This window comes from Nannobrachium achirus (genome assembly GCF_963921795.1).
Source record: "Nannobrachium achirus genome assembly, chromosome: 24".
Classification (NCBI taxonomy): Eukaryota; Metazoa; Chordata; class Actinopteri; order Myctophiformes; family Myctophidae; genus Nannobrachium; species Nannobrachium achirus.
In genome coordinates this window covers 4,185,361-4,206,208 of record NC_137831.1, presented here as the reverse complement: position 1 = coordinate 4,206,208, position 20,848 = coordinate 4,185,361, and the positions used below count along the sequence as shown (strand labels likewise).

The 20,848-nt window shown below is 42.0% G+C and overlaps 1 protein-coding gene across 1 annotated transcript in view; it reads left to right on the top strand.

Moving 5' to 3' along the window:
- LOC308309384 (protein NLRC3-like) overlaps window positions 1–20,848 on the top strand; it is a gene marked incomplete at both ends in the record, with an annotated part of 98,918 nt that overhangs the window by 34,778 nt on the left and 43,292 nt on the right. The window lies entirely within an intron of this gene.

Below are 20,848 nucleotides of genomic sequence, written 5' to 3'. Positions count from 1 at the left end.
CTGTTATTCGTCTCAGGTACTCATATATTATATTGACAGTCTTTTCTACCGCCAGGTGTACGCCAGGAGGGGTGTGGCTGTGCAGCTGAACTGCGCGGCGTCGGGCACGCCGCGGGCCGAGGTGGCGTGGGAGACGCCCGACCGGGCGAGGCTGGCCGTCAGCGGGCAGCCGCGGCTCTACGGCAACAAGTACCTGCACCCCCAGGGGGCGCTGGTCATCCAGAACCCCACGGCCAGGGACGCCGGCGTCTACCGCTGCACGGCGCGCAACGCCGTGGGCCTGGACTCCAGGACCACCAACCTCAACGTCTTCTGAGGCCAGGAGGAGGAGGAGGGCCTCGTCGGAGACGCAATAGTCTCGCCAGGCCAGACTGTTGCCTCCACGATTTGGGCAAATGCTCCCGGCATACAGTCTGGCAAACGGAAATAGAAACGATGAGTGCGAGATAGACACAACCGCTCCCTTGGTGCAGTAGCAATAACATGTCCTTACTGGAAGCGTTAATGTCTCCTTTCAACATTTCTGGGGGCGTTATTTCATCTTTCTCTGGTGTTATTGGTGTGATGTTTTCAAACGTTTTCTTAAACTATACACCCATAACAAGAATAGGCCACTCCAATGACTTTGTCTGAGCTACTGTGTTTCTGTTATGTTTCCAGTGGGACTACAGTTCAGTGCAGCAGTGGCTACTTCCGATACTCGCCGTTCGGGAGCTGCCGTTCCAGACTCTATATGTAGCATGCAGAGATTGTGGAATAGTTGTCTGGCTATGCGAGACTAGAGCCACAATAACCCATTCAGAACGGTACACTACATAATAGTGTATCATTATTTTATGCTTTAACTATTAAAAAATAGCAGATATACAAGCTCACAATGCGGCACTCTGTGCGGCACTCTGAGCTTGTATATCTGCTATTTTTCACTGGTTAAAGCATTCAATAATTCTAGGTCTAAATGCCGCCGCCAGAGACTGTTCTTCCGTCATAGTCAGGGGGCCACAGGCCCAAAAGAGATGGGGGTCCGTGGCCAAATGCATGCCATTTTGGGGGTCCTTCACATGAAAACAGTTTGAGCACCACTGACATGGAAAAAAGCTTGCAGCGCTGCACCGCGCTGCTGTGAGCTTGTATATCTGCTATTTTTGCTATAAGCACAAAATAATGTGTTCCCAATCTATGAAGAACATTCATGGGGGGCCCGGAGTGAATCCTTGTACGCAGGGCCCAGGATTTGGTGTGACACCCCTGCTGCCCCCAGGATGGTTCCAGCAGGAGATTCATGACAAACTGTGCTGTTTAAGGTGGATGGATGTTAACTTTCTGTTCTCTGGACCACTGAACAGAAGAACAGTGTTTAAGGTGGATGGATGTTAACTTTCTGTTCTCTGGACCACTGAACAGAAGAACAGCGTTTAAGGTGGATGGATGTTAACTCTCTGTCCTTCCCTGGACCACTGAACAGAAGAACAGTGTTTAAGGTGGATGGATGTTAACTTTCTGTCCTTCCCTGGACCACTGAACAGAAGAACAGTGTTTAAGGTGGATGGATGTTAACTCTCTGTCCTTCCCTGGATCACTGAACAGAAGAACAGTGTTTAAGGTGGATGGATGTTAACTTTCTGTCCTTCCCTGGACCACTGAACAGAAGAACAGTGTTTAAGGTGGATGGATGTTAACTTTCTGTCCTTCTCTGGACCACTGAACAGAAGAACAGTGTTTAAGGTGGATGGATGTTAACTCTCTGTCCTTCCCTGGATCACTGAACAGAAGAACAGTGTTTAAGGTGGATGGATGTTAACTCTCTGTCCTGCCCTGGACCACTGAACAGAAGAACAGTGTTTAAGGTGGATGGATGTTAACTTTCTGTCCTTCCCTGGACCACTGAACAGAAGAACAGTGTTTAAGGTGGATGGATGTTAACTTTCTGTCCTTCCCTGGACCACTGAACAGAAGAACAGTGTTTAAGGTGGATGGGATGTTAACTTTCTGTCCTTCCCTGGACCACTGAACAGAAGAACAGTGTTTAAGGTGGATGGATGTTAACTTTCTGTCCTTCCCTGGACCACTGAACAGAAGAACAGTGTTTAAGGTGGATGGATGTTAACTTTCTGTCCTTCCCTGGACCACTGAACAGAAGAACAGTGTTTAAGGTGGATGGATGTTAACTTTCTGTCCTTCCCTGGACCACTGAACAGAAGAACAGTGTTTAAGGTGGATGGATGTTAACTTTCTGTCCTTCCCTGGACCACTGAACAGAAGAACAGTGTTTAAGGTGGATGGATGTTAACTTTCTGTCCTTCCCTGGACCACTGAACAGAAGAACAGTGTTTAAGGTGGATGGATGTTAACTTTCTGTCCTTCCCTGGACCACTGAACAGAAGAACAGTGTTTAAGGTGGATGGATGTTAACTTTCTGTCCTTCCCTGGACCACTGAACAGAAGAACAGTGTTTAAGGTGGATGGATGTTAACTCTCTGTCCCTTCCCTGGACCACTGAACAGAAGAACAGTGTTTAAGGTGGATGGATGTTAACTCTCTGTCCCCTGGACCACTGAACAGAAGAACAGTGTTTAAGGTGGATGGATGTTAACTCTCTGTCCCTTCCCTGGACCACTGAACAGAAGAACAGTGTTTAAGGTGGATGGATGTTAACTCTCTGTCCCCTGGACCACTGAACAGAAGAACAGTGGCAGCACTATCAACATGAACCCTGACCCTGTTATTATGTTATTTTACCATCTGTCATCATGTCAAAGTGTGTACATTTTTGAGCGGTGGTAAACCGCTCCTATACGTTGCTGTGCGTGTGTCTGTAGCCTTCTTCCTCAGCGTTTTGCCATAGAAAAACGTGTGTGTAGCACACCCTGTACATCCTAGACTCAAATCCTAGTCTGATGACGTTATGCAAGCACGACCACCGCTCACTTCACATTGGGTGTGATTTTTCATACATCATTCACTATCCTGTTGACCAAGAAAATCTCTTTTTAAATGATGTATAATTCAAAGCCAGTATATTTTGATATGAAACATTGTTTGATATCTTCTGGCAGGGAAGCTGATTTGTCAGCAGGACAGTCATTATGAATGAGTGGAAATTGACATTGATTCAGTTTTATTGGATTTCTGTTTTTGCTCTTTCACTTGCAGTATGTTCACATGTATTTCTTCATTCATCCATTTATTCATCATTCATGAACATTATTGCTCTGAAAAAAAGCGTATTTTTTTTACCTGTTTTAATAACTGGAGTTTGTCATCTCTCTCTGAAACACCTAAATGAAGAAAATAAGGAATGCTGATGCAGTTTCTGCTGCCTTGTCCTCGTTTGTAAATTATTATTTTTGTGTCTTCGACAGACTGGTGCCTTGGACTTTTTTTTAAAATATTTTAATAAAATATTTTCTACCCAAAAAATAAAGGAAAAACTTGAAAAAAGGTGAACTTTATTATTTCTGAGCTAGGTGACTAGGCTCAAGCCCCCTTTGATGTCTATGTGTGCACGTGGCTGCCACTGTGAAATAGCAGGCCTTTGAGTTGAATGATGTCACCCAAGGACTTTGAAATAGTAATAAATAGAAACAATTCTTCTTTCGTGTATCATTGTCCTTGATGATTGGTTGAAGACATTTTATTTCACCAGATTTGTTGTTACTGAGGCCTGATTTACACTGCCACCGAAATCTAGCCTGAATCAGATCCATCTGTGTCACATCAAAAGAGGAATCCGATTTGTTTAAAATAGTCTAAATGCAGACAGGTCACATGCAGAACACATGAAATCTGATTTCTAGAAACTACATCCAGAGGTGGTTTCAAATCTGATTCAAATTTGATTTCTAAAGATGTGTCTCAGTCTGAATGCACCAACCTGATCTAACGAGCCAAGTCACATAATATGAAACTTCTAAAATCAGATTTCATGTGACCTGCATGTGACCTGTCTGCATTTAGACTCATTTAAGCAAATCAGATTCCAATCTTGATGTGACACAGATCAGATTCAGGCTGAATTTGAAAATCAGTCTGAACACACAGATCAGATCTGTGTCACTTGCCAATGCAGTGTGAACAGTCGGGCCAAAAGATCAGATTTTAAAATGAAATCAGATTCAGCCTGGATTTGACTGCAGTCTAAACCCAGCCTTGGAGAGGCCATGGGACCGGCTGATGTCTACTACACCTTACTGACATTGGCTTAAGCAGGGCTTGAACCACTCACCTTCTGCATGAAGGGCATGTGCACCAACCACTACACCAATGTCATACACAGATTTGAAACACTGTCCCTACAAAACAGTGTGGCCTCCCATGGAACACCATATATGGGCATAAAGATCTTCCCAACGGGCACTCCAACATTACTTCTGAGACTCCTACATTCAATCCCTTTAACCCTGCATTGGGTGCTTAAAGTTAAATATTTCAAAAGCTACAAAATAATTAATGTGGGTGTTGTTGATATTTATGTATCAGGTAACACTTGTTGGTGGTGATGTCACCAAGAATGCTGCTCCCTCATTGGCTCCTGAACCTTGTCTTTTACTGAGAGCCACCTAATAGAACAATTCAAGTATTTGTCCCAGTGGCACACTGGTCAAAATACAGGCACAGCATTTAGAAGGTTCTTGTCTCAAGACCAGCAGTTTACAGTTTACAGTTTAGGCATTTAGCAGACGCTTTTAATCCAAAGCGACTTACAATAAGCAGATACAACATCGCAATAATAAACAAGATAATAGGTCAGTACATTAACAGCAATATAACAATGTAAATGGATATCTATCTAGAGAAAAACACAATATAATCAAGTTCTAAAGAAACCTAACAAACAAATGTTAACTAGCTTCATGTATGGTCATTGATTTTACTGTAGTGCTAAGGGTTGGAGTATGAACCATGGTGGTGCAGACACATGACTCCATACCTCCATACAAGAGAACAGATTAAGAACCATGGTGGTGCAGACACATGACTCCATACCTCCATACAAGAGAACAGATTAAGTATTAACCATGGTGGTGCAGACACATGACTCCATACCTCCATACAAGAGAACAGATTAAGTATTAACCATGGTGGTGCAGACACATGACTCCATACCTCCATACCTTCAAAGCCTGATGGAACCCTACAACCCCACCGTGCACTCAGATCAGCTGACACAGGGAGGCTGACTGAACCCTCACTGAAAACACCAGGACAAAGATCAAGTTGCCCGAGAAACTTTCCAAAGGTAAACTTACTCCTCAGTTGCAGCTTATGCTTGAAGTTCCACCTTTCAGACTTTACAGCAGCTCATAAAATTAGCATTAGTTGTCCTCATTGAAATTACAAGTACACATCATGTTTAATTAGAACATTATCAATTGAAAAGGAGCCTTGTGTAACTATGTAAATCATGCGTTGTAAGGCATTGCAGTTAACTCAAAGCCCCACCCGTACTCACTCTGACCCTGGAAGTGTTTTCCCCATTCAATTCATCCAAAGACATTTCATGAATTATTTATTTAAACATCTTTTAAGCCTCTGACAAAGCCACCCTGGCTTGTGAGGAATCATGACAAGAAACACTATTTCCCGACCAGAGGGAATGTGCGGCAATGTGCCGCAAGGCATCTAGTCTGTCGGAAACCACACGAAGAAGAAGAAGACCCTACAACCCCACCGTGCACTCAGATCAGTTAAGACAGGGAGGCTGACTGAACCCTCACTGAAAACACCAGGACAAAGATCAAGTTGCCCCAGAAACCTTCCTAAAGACAGCTCGGCACTTTAGATTTAGCCGACTATTGAACATTCACTTCTGTAGGCTTCTGCAGAGCCCTTATTGTGTAATATAGTGCTCGTTGACCTCATTCCCCTCACATATCCATATCATGACCATCTTAAATGAAAAGCAGCCTTGTCTACCTGTGTTCATCATATGTTGTAAGGCATCACAGTTAAAGCCCCACCTGTGCTCACTCCGGTGAGGTCCTGGAAGTGTTTTCTCCATTCATTTCATCCATAGACATTTCATAAAGTATTTATTTAAACGTCTTTTAAGCCTTTTGACAAAGCCACCCTGGCTTGTGAGTAATCATGACAAGAAACGCTATTTCTTGCATGCATGATTAATTAGACAGCTTAAAAATGGCCAGGGTACAACTTATACCCTTGTATTCTTTAAGCTTTCTAATTACTACAGAAACCTTATTCTAGAAGTTTTTTTTTTTTTAAGTTTTAGTTGGCTCTTGTAACCTAATATTTTAGTGAAACTTGCATGATAGGACAGAATAGTTACCATCAGGGAAATCTTTCTCACTTTTAAGGAGCCCCACCATGATTTTTTTTTCTTGTTTCTTGGTCTTCCCAGTGTCTCTTCCAGCCCCCCCAAAAAACATTCACAAACTCTAAGCCTTGCCTTTCATTTCAGTTGGAACCATGAACTGAAGTGTTACTAAAATTGGTTTGACTTGGATTGACTCCACATGGCTCTCATCGTGGTACCACGCTAACCTTCCCTGTATCGTTCCAATTGTAGCCCAAAGACTGTGCCCTGTTGCCAACAAAGGACATTTTAGTATTGCATTTGAAATGCCTAGATATTTTATATTTTTTATCTAGTCTTACATTGAAGAACACACAAGAGACCAAAACAGGTGCAAATTACAGTTGGTGCAATGGTAAAAACATAGAGTTGGCAACTTTAAAGCCCTTGGTTCAAACCCAGCATAGATATTCTCCACCTTTACATTACTCATGCACCTTCTTCTGATCTGTTACGCTGCACTCAGACTGGAACGCACAAGTTGAGTGAGAGTTGTGTGGGGGAGGCGGGGGGCAGAGACAGCACAATGCATTGCGGATGTAAGTCGAGTGGTTTGAAGTCTAGTGCGAGTCGTGAGCAAGTTGGACGCAACCACACAACACCACACGACTCGCACTCGACTTCAAACCACTCGACTCCCATCCGGAATGCATTGCGCTGTGCCTGCCCCCCGCCTCCCCCACACGACACGCACTCGTTTTTGTGCCTTTAGGTCTGTAGCCGGCCTTAGTAAAAATGTGCAAGAGACACAGGGATAAGTCACCCGTAGTTGGAGTAGTGTTTATGATATGGGCTCTCCTGCCAGGAGATTGTTGGTCCAGTCCTAGTCAGTTTCATCTGGCTCTGTTACCCCTATCAAATATTTTAATCAAGAACATGCGAGGGATTTTCTAATGACATCGTGGAGCAGTGGTTAAGGTACAGGCCTCATGAACTCAAGGTCCTGAGTTCTAACCCACTTGGTATATTTTCAAGTTTAAACCACCATTACCACAAGCAGAATCATTTGTTGTTTATTTATTCTATCTTTCTCTATTTCCTCTTTTTATTTGGCTTTCTGATGCAGTGGATAATCAGGATGTTCTTGATTTGAAACCAGCAAGAACATTTCCCATGTTTTTCCTGGCTCTTGTGACTTCATCTTCCATGAGAAAGTGCTAAATTGGACAGAGCAGACACAAGTTTCAATAGTCTAGTGGTTAAGATGCAGCCATTGCAATCAAGAGGTTTTGGGTTCAAAACCAGTGTGGGATTTTCTCTGTATTTCGTCTTGTTTTTTTTAGCTTTATTTAAACTTGAAAGAAGTCAGCTTTAAGGTTCCATTGGTGCAGTGGTAAGATCCTGACTGGCAACCTGAATCCTGTTTGCTTTTATCTCACTCTTGCACCTTTATCCATTCTTTTACTAAACATTTGCAAGATAAGACAACTAGACTAAATCTTTATAGTGTAGTGGTTAAGGCAAAAGCCTCATGGCCAGGACGTCACTAGTTCAAGCCTTACAGTAGTCAAGGATGTTATTTAAAGTTTTACCCTGGCGGTTGAGTGCAAGGGTAAAAAACATAGTTTGTAACTTCAAAGTCCTTGGTAAAACCCAGCATAGATATTCTCCACCTTTTAAATCACTCATGCACATCTTCTGATCTTTTACTAAAAAAGTGAAAGAGACACAACAAAATATTTATCATGGTTAGAGGAGTGGTTATGACATGGGCCTTGCTACCAGAAGGTTGTTAGTTCAATCCTGGTAAATAATTTCCTGTCAGTTTTATCTGGCCCTGTTACCTTTATTCCTTTAATCAAGAACATACAAAGGAATTCAACAAGATGAGCCATGGTGGAGCAGTGGTTAAGGTACAAGTCTTACAATCTGAAGATCCTGGGTTCAAATCCACTAGGGGTGTTTTTCAAGTTTGAACCAGCATTACCAAAAGCAGATCCATTTGTTGTTTATTTATTCTATCTTTCTTTATTTCCTCTTTTTATTTGGCTTTTTGATGCAGTGGATAATCAGGATGTTTTTGATTTGAAACCAGCAAGAACATTTCCCATGTTTTGCCTGGCTCTTGTAGCTTCATTTTTCATGAAATTGGACAGATTTGACATTAGATGTAATAGTCTAGTGGTTAAGATGCAGCCCTTGTAATCAGGAGGTTTTGGGTTCAAAACCAGCAAGGAATTTTCTCTGTATTTCATTTAGTTCTTTTAGCTTTATTTAACCTTGAAAGAAGGCACTTTGAAAGTTCCAGTGGTGCAGTGGTAAGATCCCTGACAGGCAATCCATGGGTTCCTAGTTCGAATCCAGCAAGGCATCATTACAGTTTTTATCTCACTCTTGCACCTTTGTTAAATCTTATAGTGAAAATGTGCAAAGGAAGACAATCAGAGCAAACCTTCATAGAGTAGTGGTTAAGGGAAACGCCTTAAAACAGAAGGTCACTGGTTCAAACCTGGCAAATGACAAGGATATTGTGTAAAATTCTACCTTGTTCCTATACCTTTAACTAATATTTACTTGAAATTGTGCAGGAAAACAAAGTTTGTATGAGCCATGGTTGGTGTGGTGGAGAAGTTACTGGGCCAACAAGCAGAAGGTTCCTAGTTCAATCCCAGAATAGGGATTTGCAAAGTTTTACCTGGCTCTTACCTATACCTCTGATCTATCACTTAAAAACAAGCAAGACAACAGATTAAGTATGAACCAGTGGTGCAGTGGTTAAGAAAATGCCTCAATGTGAAAAGACTGCGAGTTCAAACCTCACCAATGGTGAATGTACAGGCAGAAAATGGTTCAAGAATAAAAACCCAGAACGAGGAAACATGGGTAAATCATGCAAAGACACCCCCGAAAGATGGTTAAAGTGCAAACGGTGCAAAGAAAAGCCCGAAAGATGGTGAAATGGAGAAATCCTAAAGATGGTGAAAGAAGGATTGGAAAATCCCCGAAAGATGGTTAGAAAGAGTAAACATCAGAACGTAACATGTCAAATACTAACGAGATTCCAAAAGTGACTGCCCAGCCTCGCGGAGACGAAAGGAAAAAGAGAAGAAAAGTTGGCGGAGATGAAAGGAAGAAGAGAAAAGGAGGCAGGGAAGAAGGGGAAAAGCAGACAAAACATTTTTTTTTTTTTTTGAAGCCCCTCCCTCTACCACCTGAGGGAGGCGGGCTATACTCCTCTTATGGACAAAAAGTCAAAGCTGCTGACACCCGGATTCAAACCCCCAACCTCCCACTTACGAGACCTGTGTGTTACCTTTACACCACAAGGTCTTTCACACCTAAATCATATTTTAGGTCATATTTGAAGTCGAAGCAAGAATCAGCAGACCAAAACGTACAAATATTTAAATATTTGCATATTTATTATTGTGCTTCTATTTTTTCCATCATAAAGCGCCTTGGAGAGAGGTGTTATATACATGCACCATTTACCATTCATATATGAGTCATTTGATACGTTATTTTATAATCAAACTTGGGGTTTTACATTCATTTTGGTCTTTACATAACACTAATTACACTAATCAATGGCTATAAAGTTTCAGACGGTGTCATACTACCCCCAAACGTAAATGTTTAACTGAAAAATATCACTCATGGCATGCAGCATCACATTAATGAACAATTATAAGCTGAGCCACATAGTTATCAACTGCATTCAGTTTTTTTAACTGATTTTAGACAGCATCCTGTTTTTTTAACTGATTCCAGACAGCATTCTGCCTGTTTGACTTGAAGCTTACATAAAATAGATTCCAACCACTTCTATTCCATTGTCTTTGTTACAACATAAAAACCTTCACGTCATAATTTACTACGTTCAATACAACCATTAATATAGTAAAAGAAACTCATATCATATCATATGACAACATATCCTATGACAACATACTGTAATATAATACTGTCAAAAACATGACCCTAACCAACCCTATGTCATCCAAAAACACGACAAGGTGGGTTTTGATTTCATGACATCTTTATTGCCTCAAATGCATATTAATAAACGTCTGTCAAAAGGAATTCCATTGTGTTTCTTTGTGTAGTGTGTATGTGTGCTTGTGAGTGTGTGAGTGCGTGCGTGTGTGCGTGTGGTAGAGAGATGTTAGTGTATTCCCAGAGTTATATAAACTTACATCATTGGCTGCCGAGGTGTCTGTTGGGAGGAGAGCAGACATACTTATTACAGGAAAACTAAATCAATAATACATTAATTAATAACAGTTCCAACTAATCATACAACTAAAAATAACATTAACATTGAGGGGGGGGACATTCACAGACAATAGCCGATCTACAAGCGTGTGAGCTTGTAGATCATCTATTTAAGGCTAAGCGGTTTTGGTGCAGAGGGGAAAGGGAGTAGACCTTATTATTGAGCAGCAGATTATTGAGTATTGGTTAAATATCTGAAAATACACATTAACATGAACAGATGTTCTTCATAGGGGGAGGGGTAGTTCAAGTTGACCCCCCAGAAGCAAAATTTGAGTTACACGTCAGGGGTCTTCAACAGGGGGTCCGCGACCCCTAGGGGGTCCGCGGAGGTACTGCAGGGGGTCCACGAAATTATTGATTGAAAAAAAAAAAAAAAAAAAAGATTTCAACATTTTTTTTTTTTGCCATTTTCCACATTTATGTTAAAAAATAAATCATGATTCTATCCATTTTGAATAGCTTGAATACATGATTACTAAGCAATTGACATATTGTTGATATTATTGACATTTGTTCTCAGTTAATAAGTAGTATGTTTAGAAATGGTTGTGGTACGGCCCACCCTGCTCGCTGTAACTTGTACATGTTTAAAATAAAAAATACGTCATAGCCCGACCCCCCCACCCTACGAGGTGGTAGGGGGTCCCTGCTCCATCTCCCCATCAGTTTGGGGGTCCCCGGCCTGAAAACGTTGAAGACCCCTGCGTTACACGCTTAAAAATACATATATTCAAAGATTTGCACACATTTTCATGACTTTTCAAAAATAGCAGATCTAAAAGCTTGCAGCGCGGCACTCGGTGCCGTGATGTGAGCTTGTATATCTGCTATTTTTCAATAGCTAAAGTATAAAATAATTAAGGCCCCTCCACCTTGGGCCCTGGTAACTCAGTCCCACTTTCCCATCCTTGTGGGGCCCCTGAACATAAATCCAACACACACCAAAAACATTCATTTACACAAGACTGATGATAGAACGGTGATCAAGTCTGTGAAGCCATCTATGAAATCTATGACAACATTTAATCTGCAACTCATTTGTATTCACTACATGTAGTGGAGTGACTGCGTTTCACTCATCACTGAAACGCAATCACTGATTGGCCCAGTCATTTTCTGATTTCTCATACTCGCTCCCTATAGGCCGAAGTCCAGTCTCCCTGTTTCAGCTTTCTCTCAGCTAGGGGGTCCCTGTTTCAGCTCTCTCTCAGCTAGGGGGTCCCTGTTTCAGCTATCTCTCAGCTAGGGGGTCCCTGTTTCAACTCTCTCTCAGCTAGGTCCCTTACTACAGGGAGGATAGATTGGCCATTTGATCAAGTCAAAATGAAGATGATTAAACATTGGATTACTTTGTGGATGTGCAAGGCTTAAGTGCTGTAGTGTGTAGCCTATCCCAGTGGTTCCATTGTTCCATTTGTCTCAGGTGCATTCAGCAACTTGTTTTAGAGTGTTGGTGTTGGTGTTATTCTTACCCTCTGGTCACCGCCCGTCTGCTATAGAAGGTGAAGGTCAGGATCCTGATCCACTCCTCAACAATGGATCCACCCTGAAGGTCAAACACAAAGGTCACAGGTCACAAACTGATGCACACAGTGATATTTTTAATCTATTCATTTCAACAGTAGAATAATGATCCTATAGCTATAGACAGTCATATTTATAATCTATTCATTTCAACAGTAGAATAATGATCACATCCTATAGCTATAGACAGTTATATGTATAATCGATCTATCCTGTTTCCACCAGAATTTACTGTAGAATTATTTGTGGGACACATCCGGTTAACAGCAGACATACAAGCTCACGTCGCGTCGCAGATGCAACCGCTGTGAGCTTGTAGATCAGACTCTGCTGCGACGCCGGAGATGCCGCACAACTTCTGCGCAATGCACAATGGGACGTTGGAAATGGGTGGATTCATTTCAACAGTAGAATAATGATCAGATCCTACAGCCACAGACAGAGCAACACCAGGGCCTGTGGGGTGCTGGGGAAGGTTATTGTAGTTTACTGCCCCCCTGTGGAATGTTGGGTGAAGAACAGCCCTTTGTGAGTGACTCAGATTGTAACTCTAAAGTACGCCTGTGTTCAAAGAAGTTCAACAACTAACTCACATTAAGTCATAATCAGCGTCCTGCTGCCATTTACTATGCACTGTCTCCCTTCAGCGGTGGCCACAGCCAATCATCTGCCTCCATCTCACCCTGTCCTCTGCCTCCTCTTCTCTCACAGCGACTACCTTCATGTCCTCTTTCACAACATCCATACATCTCCTCTTTGGTTTTCCTCTAGGCCTTGTGGTGGAATTCAGATCAATCAATAATCATGAGAAAATGAGGAGACAAGACAATTATGTTAGGTGGTCAGGTTTATGTAACATGATATCATGGACAGAAATACAGTTAACACTCTGGGCACTGGTAAAAGAGTTCTGCCAAGAAGAATGGTCAGACTCTAGAGTTATACTGTGTGGCTTCAAGGCCTCTGGAACGAGCTGTACCATAACAAGATAGGCTTTACCAAAACAATAGTTACTGAGGCCTACTGAAGACCTCTCGACTCCTAACTATCAAGTATTAGTATCATCATACAGACCTAGATATTACTATAATCAATGAATACATGATCTACTCTATAACGTCATACATAATCAATCATGATAAACTCTAATCTACTGCAGCCTCCTGCCTGGAAGTTCCAACCTCACCATCCTTCTACCCATGTACTCACTGTCCCTCCTCTGTACATGTCCAAACCATCTCACTGTCCCTCCTCTGTACATGTCCAAACCATCTCACTGTCCCTCCTCTGTACATGTCCAAACCATCTCACTGTCCCTCCTCTGTACATGTCCAAACCATCTCACTATCCCTCCTCTGTACATGTCCAAACCATCTCACTATCCCTCGTCTGTACATGTCCAAACCATCTCACTGTCCCTCCTCTGTACATGTCCAAACCATCTCACTGTCCCTCCTCTGTACATGTCCAAACCATCTCACTATCCCTCCTCTGTACATGTCCAAACCATCTCACTATCCCTCCTCTGTACATGTCCAAACCATCTCACTATCCCTCCTCTGTACATGTCCAAACCATCTCACTGTCCCTCCTCTGTACATGTCCAAACCATCTCACTGTCCCTCCTCTGTACATGTCCAAACCATCTCACTATCCCTCCTCTGTACATGTCCAAACCATCTCACTGCCCCTCCTCTGTACATGTCCAAACCATCTCATTATGACTCAATCCCTCCTCTGTACATGTCCATAACTTACACATAAGAAAGAGGCCAGCAGTGTGAAAATAGACAATCTACAAGCTCACAACGCCTCGCAGTGCACATACCTCCCAGATATGTCCCCTTCACTTTTAAAATGCCTCCTGCGCCCCTGGGGTCCCCAATAGCTTGTGTAACATTGTTTTCTCACTCAACAATAAACAAAGCAACACACATACCGGTAGGTGTATGTACAGTATGTACAGGGTATCTGCACATGTCTAAAGCTGGTGAAATTGGCATAAGAAAGAGGCAAACATTGTGAAAATAGCCGATCTACAAGCTCACAGCGCCTTGCAGTGCAAGACGTTGTGAGCTTCCCCAGTTCAAATATGATATTGGGGGGGGGGGGGGCGCGGTCGCAGCCTGAAGAAAGGAACCCTTGTGCTAGACAACCCAGTGTCTGTCTGTCTGTCTGTCTGTCTGTCTGTCTGTCCCCTCTGCACCCCACCTGTCTGTCTGTCTTCAACAGATGTTCATTACAGTTGTCAGACAGCGTCCATACTCACTCAGAAACATGTTGAAATGTCTCCCACACTCTCTTCTCCTCCAGGCTAGCAGCCACAGTCCATCTGGTAGTTATTAATGTCAGCTGGTTATGGTAGAAATACTGAGTGAAAAGCCAGCTCCAAACACACAGACATGCTGATACATCCACACTGATATTAATCCCTGGCTCTTCATTTAACAGATTATTGAATTCATAAACATCTCTGTTTACACCTGTTTCTCTCACTGTCAGACTGACTTCCTTCCTGCTTTGCTTTAGTCCCGCCCCCTTTCAGACCCTGCTAAAGTTGACTAGAGTTGATTGACACTTGGCTGCCCAATGAGCATGCTTCCAAGAGCTTGGTATAAATGTCACATTATGTGACAGAGAGCTCCATATAAGGCCTGAATGCCCTTTGGTCAAGCGGTTATGCAACAGCCAGGTGTAAAGTAAGTAGCTAAGTAGATTTAGGCTTTACTCACTCCAGATTTACTACTCCACTGCATCTCAGAGCAGGGACGTGCTGGGCCCCTGATTCAGCCCGGGAAAAAGAGTTGTAGAGGCCCTCATTGCGCTATAGAGAGAGATCTCTCTCTAACGCTGCTGCTGCTCAAAGATTTGCCATTTCAGATCATGACAAGTGACAAGCCAGTGGGCCAATTACTGTAGGCCTACATGTATTTCGTCGTTGTCGGGTGGAAACCTTGTATGTCCAAATTAAACCGTTTGTTTGGTATTTATCGTTTTAAAAATGATTTAAACTAGTGAAAACAGCCGATCTACAGCACACAACGCCTTCGGTTGCGAGGCGCTGTGTGCTTGTAGATCTGCTGTTTTCACTACTTTTGTGCGACGGCCTTGTATGATGAAGCAGGGCTTTGCTTTGCGAAAACATTTACTAATTTGAAACTTGGAGATACAAGGTTTCTGCCCGACAGTGACGATTTACTTTGTTGGCCGCCCAGCCATCAAAATGGAACAAAGGCCAACATTTTTTATTTTTTTTTCTCCTAATGGCCGGCCTGGACCGGCCGTTCGGGAGTTGTCCCGCTTTTCCCAATGGCCAGCACGTCCCTGTCTCAGAGGCAAATATTATACTTTTACTCCACTGCACAAGTTACTTTGTAGATTTGGATTATTATATCACAAAAAATAAATAGCCGATCTACAAGCTCTGCTATTATCGGTGAGGTCCCATATTATATAATGATTAGGGCAGGGCCTTTAATTGATTCATTTTGATTATCTAATTACGGAAGATTAACGCAAATAAAACAATTAGAGCTTTTTAATCAGGCTTAGTTTTTGAGATGGAGATCACACCGGTGTGATTTACAATACAAACCCCCAAAACAATCCTCCAGTTCTAGGCAACACAGAAAGATGGGAACTATTATTATTATTTCTATACAGGAGGAACATACAGAGAAAATAACAGTTCTAGGCAACACAGAAAGAGGGGAAATATTTTTATCATTTCTTTACAGGAGGAAAATATACAGAAAAAATAACAGTGAATCATGACCAACATGTCCAAACCTTGTTTATTGCCAAAGACAAAACAGAAAGAATTCCACAAGTCTGTTTGCAACAGCTGGAGACGTTGTTTATTTGATAAAATGTACTTTACTTTCCACTGTTAAATAGTGTTAGCCACTGAGCAGTAGACACACACAAGGAGCTGTTAAATAGTGTTAGCCACTGAGCAGTAGACACACACAAGGAGCTGATAAATAGTGTTAGCCACTGAGCAGTAGACACACACAAGGAGTCATGGAATCTAACAGCAGTCATGTTGAGTGGATTATTGAGTCAGTAAGAATCCTACTGTATAATAAGGATATTATTGAGTCAGGTACAGTAGGATACAATAAAGCCCCTTTTCGACTGCAGCTTTAGCACCTCACCACACCACACCACACCACACCACACCACACCACACCACACCGCACCACATAAAAAATATCTACATTTTCCAATACACAACAGTACCCCTATCGGTAAGAAATAAATTGACCCTTTTAACTGTGATTATAATACAATATACATTTGCATTACAACTATCCCAAATTATAATACACTATAATGGATTATAACTGTGATTATAATAAACTATAAAGTATGAATGTATTACTATCTATTCTAGGCCCTGTTTGGCCCAGCTCAGACCGTGTTTAGTACCACTTTCACACCACTCTACCCAGGTCCTTGTAGTGGAAAAACCTGGCACAAGTGGGCGGTGTGGTGTGGTGTGGTGTGGTGTGGTGTGGTGTGGTGTGGTGTGGTGTTGGACCAGTGGAAAAGGGGCTTATGTATCCTACTGTATAATAAGGATATTATTAAGTCAGGTACAGTAGGGTACAGTAAGTACAATAAGTCAGAGAGGGGTCTAGGGCAGTGGTTCTCAACATGTGGGTCGGGACCCCCAGAGGCGTCCCCAAATTATGTTGGGGGGTCCCCAGATGTTAAGCTTAATGTTAACATTCTTTTCTCACTCAACAGACCAACATAAAGTTTAAGTGTATAGAGGGTATCTGCACATTTCTAAAGTGACAATTTAAGGACTCTTTAACACCTCTAAAACACCAAATTAAAGATTGGCCAAATTGTCAAATATTAGAGGAAGAAATTGTGAAAATAGCAGATGTACATGCTCACAACAAAACGTAGATCTGCAACATGCTCACAATGCCTCGTTGTGAGCATGTAGATCTGCTATTTTCAAAATAGAACTGTGTTATACAAACTGTGTTACCCCCCAAAAATATGATTATTTTGGGGGTCTCAGCCTGAAAAGGTTGAGAACCACTGGTCTAGGGAACCCTAAGTTCCTTGAGGGGTTTCCCCAATGGACCCTCTTATACAGAGCACACAGGTCTGTAACTCTGAGAGCATTCAAATGGAACCAAATGGACCACTTACGGGTCCATTTGAATGCTCTCAGAGTTCTGGGGACCCTTAAAAAAAGGTTTGAGCACCACTGCAGTCGAGAACACGGTAGAAAATAAAGGAAAACAAACAAATATGATTATTTTGGAGGGGGGGGGGGCAGCCTGTAAAGTGTGTGAACCCTTTGACATGACTAGAGACACTGCAGCAGGGAGGACTAAACACCACATGACAAAGCAAAAAATAAAAAAAATAAGAAGAATTAAGGTACAGGACAAAGTGAACACAAACACCCTAAAACCACCAGGCCTTAACAACCGCACACACACACACAGGACAGCAGCATTAAGACAAAGTGCCGTTATATAGATGTGACTAAAGCTGCAATCCTTAACTTTTTACAACAAAACCCTGCACATCTAAAAGCATACAACACATTCACACACACACACACACACACACACACACACACACACACACACACACACACACACACACACACACACACACACACACACACACACACACACACACACACACACACACACACACACACACAGAGCAGGAAAGAAACAACTTCTAAAGCCAACACTCAGGAAGAGAAACAAAGCCTAAAGACGATTAGGAAGAATTTAAACAACTTATAGAATCTATCCTGGAGCCTGGAGCAGAACACATCTTATAGAATCTATCCTGGAGCCTGGAGCAGAACACATCTTATAGAATCTATCCTGGAGCCTGGAGCAGAACACATCTTATAGAATCTATCCTGGAGCCTGGAGCAGAACACATCTTATAGAATCTATCCTGGAGCCTGGAGCAGAACACATCTTATAGAATCTATCCTGGAGCCTGGAGCAGAACACATCTTATAGAATCTATCCTGGAGTCTGGAGCAGAACACATCTTATAGAATCTATCCTGGAGCCTGGAGCAGAACACATCTTATAGAATCTATCCTGGAGCCTGGAGCAGAACACATCTTATAGAATCTATCCTGGAGCAGAACACATCTTATAGAATCTATCCTGGAGCCTGGAGCAGAACACATCTTATAGAATCTATCCTGGAGTCTGGAGCAGAACACATCTTATAGAATCTATCCTGGAGCCTGGAGCAGAACACATCTTATAGAATCTATCCTGGAGTCTGGAGCAGAACACATCTTATAGAATCTATCCTGGAGTCTGGAGCAGAACACATCTTATAGAATCTATCCTGGAGTCTGGAGCAGAACACATTGTGGAATAGACTTCCCAGCAGTGAAACATTGTTTTTTTTCAATAGTTAAAGCACACAATAACACCGTTAAACCCCCTCCCCATATGAAGAACATTCATGGGGGGGCCCGCAGTGAATCCTTGTACCCAGGGCCCAGGATTTGGAGTGACACCCCTGGGTGTGACTAGCCGGGGACGCACAGATGGAGACTGTTGGGAAAACCAGGGGCGAAATTAGATCTTATTCTGCATGGGTTTTCAGATCAAGAGGGCCCTGTACTGCCGTGAGGGGGGCCCATAGATTAGGAGATTAGAGACCCATGATATATTGGAAATGACAAAATACATATCGTCGTTGTCGAGTGGAAACCTTGGCTTGTCCAAAACTCTTCGTCTTGCATTTATCATTTAAAAATGATTTAAACTAGTGAAAACAGCCGATCTACAAGCACACAACACCTCGCACCGCGAGGTGTTGTGTGCTTGTAGATCTGCTGTTTTCACTACCTTGGTGCGACAGCCTTGTATGATGATTCAGGGCTTTGCGAAGAAACTTACAAATTTGAAACTTGGAGATTGGAGGTTTCTGCCTGACAATGACGATATAATAGCCTATGAATTTATAATACTGTCCCCAGTATGGGGGCCCTTGGGTTTATTAAACCCATCAACCCTATACAAATTACGCTTGTGGTGAAAACATACTGTAATTCCTCCCCCCGTGCTTTTCAGCCAAGCAGAGATCATCAGTCTCATCATTAAGTAGGCTTTAATCACTTTAATCCATCAAAAGCAGGAAAGAATCTTTAGTCATTTTAGATTGTATACGTTGGCTGTTAAAATAAACTGTAAAGTACACATCTGCTTTTATTTTTCAAAGAGTCTTGAACGGTGTGAGAACTACTGATTTTAGAGGACATCACAACGTGAGCTTGTAGATCAGCTGTTCTCACCAGACGTTCACATCAGAATAGAGGCTCTAGTGCAGCGGTTCTCAACATGTTCACAATTATTGCATTTTTCTTTTATTATTTGACAAGTTGACCAATGTTTGGCCAGTTTTTATAGTATAGTTTGTAGATTGTTTTTGATCTTTTCCCATTTCATTGTCTTTTAGTCTTAGGTATTAAAAGTCCTTAAAGGACAACTTTAGTTTTTTACAACAACGGTTCATATTTTTGATTGTAATTAAAGAATATAAAAGATGAGTGTTAAAATTATTTCATTTACTGCTTTCTGTTGTTTTAGAGATTCTTATTTCAGTGGTTGGGGGCATGCGTACAAGTGGCTAAATATGTAATTTTACACAGAATAAGCCCATTCCCAAGATACAACGCAACCTTTCATGGTTGGATGTTACAGTATGGGGGCTAGAAGTGTTACTGTAAATAGCAATAAAGAAACTGCTGGCTTATTGTGTCTAAAAATACATATTTAGCCACTTGTATGCATGCCGCCATGCGTACGCATGCCCCACATTTTAGCACGGTAAACGCTATAAAACAATAGAACGAAGCAAATGAAAACATTTTAACACTCACTTTTTATTTCCTCTAATTACAATCTAAAATATGAACCCTTGTTGTAAAAAAACAAAGTTGTCCTTTAACTTGTCTCTACGGTCATCTTTGAGAAGCACTGTTCTAGAGCTGCGTACGAGGTTTGTGTGAACTTGATTCTTCCTAACAACATTAAACAAGTCAACACAGAGAGCGATGGCGATGGCTGGGTGAAGACAGTGTAGCTTGTGTGCACTTGAACGTCTCCTTCCCCTGGGTGGTCCGATGGTCCCGTTCTGTCCTAGCCTGTTTGATCCGGTCGGGAGCGGAAACCACTCTAGACGGCCGGAACTATCAAACCGGAAGCAGTTTTAACCCAAAATAATTCCCCTGCGCTCAAGGACATACTTTTAGGGCCTACCTAATAAACCCCTTGACGCGGCATAGTTTTGTCTTTGGAAAATTAGTTTGGTATATGCATCTTTTAGTCCAACTTGTAGCGACTGGCAAGACTATACACTAAACTGTAAATTTATAGCAAAATCCAAACAGTATTATACTGTATTAGTATCAGACAGTATAGATTTAGTTTAAATACTATAATATACAGTAAGTTACTGAGAAACTTTGAGAAGGAATACAGTAAGTTACTGAAAAACCTTTAACAGGAATACAGTAAGTGACTGGAAAAACTTTGAGCAGGAATGCAGTATTTAACTGTACATACATTTTCAGTAATATACTGTAATTCCAAATACAGGAAGAGACTGCCAAAAAGACAGCAATTAAAAGATAATGTGCTGCCAGTACTTTACTGTAATTCTGCAGTGTAGGCTACTGGAGCATTTTAATAGGGATTGGGGAAACAAACGGGGGGAACCAAAACAAAGCAACGCCGCTTCTTCTGCTTGTGGTTTCCGCCCAGACCGGAT